The 2,573-nt window shown below is 34.0% G+C and overlaps 1 protein-coding gene across 2 annotated transcripts in view; it reads left to right on the forward strand.

Annotated features, from left to right (window-relative positions):
• The window catches only part of LOC106873011 (uncharacterized), a 67,477-nt gene extending 65,087 nt beyond the window's left edge, over positions 1 to 2,390 (forward strand). Inside the window, exons 10-11 of one of the 2 annotated variants that reach the window (XR_008267077.1) lie at positions 1,231 to 1,320; positions 1,623 to 2,390. The gene's annotated coding sequence lies outside the window, so the exon portion shown is untranslated. Of the gene's footprint in view, positions 1 to 1,230 lie in introns of both variants that reach the window. The other variant, XM_014920210.2, reaches the window with a different exon arrangement.
• Positions 2,391 to 2,573: the final 183 nt, after the last annotated feature.

Raw genomic sequence — 2,573 nt, forward strand, 5'->3', positions numbered from 1 at the left:
AGTAATAATAAAATGCAGGATAGAGTGATAGTAACTAGTCGAGTGAGTAGTGATTGGGGTTGTTTTTTATTTATTTTTTTTTAATAATTCCTTGGCTATCTATTTGGAATTTATCAGTTTTAACATTTGTGTGTGTGTGTTTTGTTCTAAGGTCGTGGTCGATATGTCATTCATTGTAGATGCGTTCAGAAGGGGTCTGTATTTTGTGATGAAGAGAGACTCTTTACTTATTATTTGGCTGTAGGTTGTATCGTCTCTGAATTGATAGAGGGGAAAGATTCTGAAACTAGGATTTTTATTATTGGCGCAAATATCGATGTGTTAGCTGAATGCTATTTTTCTGTTGTGCAGAGCCATCCGTTGACGTAGGCTGTTTTTTGTTTGGCCTATGTATTGCACTTGACACCCAGAGCAGGTTGGTACGTATATCAGGTTCTATAGTACGACATGCACATACATTAACATACACACAAACGCACACACACACGCAATCATTTTCATCGTTACAAATATACATATATACGCTGAAACACACATACAAAACTACATATGCTGAGACTCCCTTCAGTCATGACTGACCATGGGATTGCACCTAGAAACTTACCCTCCGAGGCACAAGTCTGGGCAAGGTAGTTTATGGGAGACCAGCAGTCGCCCATGCATACCAACTTCCCCTCTCATGCCACCTGTGTTATCCAAGGGAAAGGCAAAGGGGCCGATACAGCTTGGCATCTGTGACGTCGCTACTTATTTCTACAGCTGAGTGAACTGGAGCAACGTGAAATAAAGTGTCTTGCTCAAGAACACAACACGTAGCCGGGTCCGGGATTCGACGCTCTAACCACTAAGCTATGCGCTTTCACAAAAGTACATATACACACATATATACGCGTATACATGCAAAAATATATAGATAAAAATTATATGCATCCATAATATGTACATACAATTCTACATTCGTACAAATATACATACACGCATACAAAATACATACTTTGGTACATACAGATATACATACATCCACATATACATTCATATATATACATACATAGAGCTATATATACATACATACACAGTAAAATACATACCAAAACTATATGCATACATATATACAAAGATAAATTCATCCATGTTTTTTTGTTAATTATTGAAATTAAATTAATTTTCGCCATAAATGGAAAACTAAACGGTTAGTAGGTTCTAAAATTTACAAATTTTTGCAAATTTCAGCCAATCGAACGCCACAGATTTAGTAAGGAACCAATTGTTCAACGTATGCAAATTGTGGGAAAATTTAGCCAATGGAAAGGCTCATGAATAGTAAGTAACCGCTTGTTTTAAAAATTGCACATTGTGGGCAATTTTAGCCAATCGAAAACCACAAATTTAGTTAGAAAACAGTCGTTTAGAATCTGTTTTCCCGCTCGTAAACAACTTTCTCAGCTCTTAAATCTATAATAATGCTTTATTCCTTAATGACTCGCATTAAATGGATATTGAATGTATAAAACTACAAGATATATGTTGTTAACAAATGTTTTGGCTATTTTCCGCATAGTAAATGCTTAAAACACGTGATATCGTCGCAATGTTGATATTACTATTTTGTTGTCTTACAATAGATGTCAGGCACAAAATGACAGCTTCTAAATCCTGTTTCCTGATTGGCTACACATCATCAAAGTTTGAAATTATTAAATGAAACCATGAGTTTCAACGTGAAAATTTACGTAAATCCACGAAATTTGAAAAGTATTATTTAATTTTAAAATTTCAGCTCAAAATAAACAATTTTAATTTGAGGCGCAATTCTGGTTTCCATATAACATTTTTATAGCTTTTTAATTTTGTGGAAATTTCCTAAAATTTTTGCCAATTTGTGTTCTACAAAATGTGCATTAATATGGTTATGGAAATAATGATTGAGTGGCAAAGAATCAATGAATATGCTAAAATAACAGCTAAATGTCACTTAAATCACTTATACGTCTGAAAATATTTACAATTTCCTTTTTGCACTATTTTTCTGTTGAAAATGCAATGTAGGGGAGATTTAGCTGTTGTTTTTTGTACATCACATGCTTACATGCTACCTTTCTCGATATTGTCGACATGCAGTTATAAACATATTCAGAAGATGTAGCTGTTGTTTCTTGCACATAGCACAACCACCTCCCACCTTCCACATTTTTCTACATTTATTTAAAGAATATATTTAGATTTAGCAGTATTTTCTAGCACAACGCCTAATCACCTACGACTATCAACGTGTTTTTGCAACAAATAATTAAATAAATAATCAGGAGGATTAGATATTGTTTCTAGTACATCGCATGATGACCTGTTAACTTCAGTTTTTGGTATATGTAATAAAGAAAATATTTAGGAGATTTAGCTGTTCTTTCTAGCTTCTCCCATTACCACCTGCTAGCCTCCACGTTTCGTTTACTTGGCTGGCTTCCACTTTCTTGTGTATATGTCATGGAAGAAAATATTTAGAACGATTAAGTTGTGTTTCTTCGGTTAAACCAAAGCGTTTGACCCGAGAACAAAAACAAAACAAAAATAGTGTA

This window comes from Octopus bimaculoides, chromosome 30 (genome assembly GCF_001194135.2).
Source record: "Octopus bimaculoides isolate UCB-OBI-ISO-001 chromosome 30, ASM119413v2, whole genome shotgun sequence".
NCBI classification, from domain to species: domain Eukaryota; kingdom Metazoa; phylum Mollusca; class Cephalopoda; order Octopoda; family Octopodidae; genus Octopus; species Octopus bimaculoides.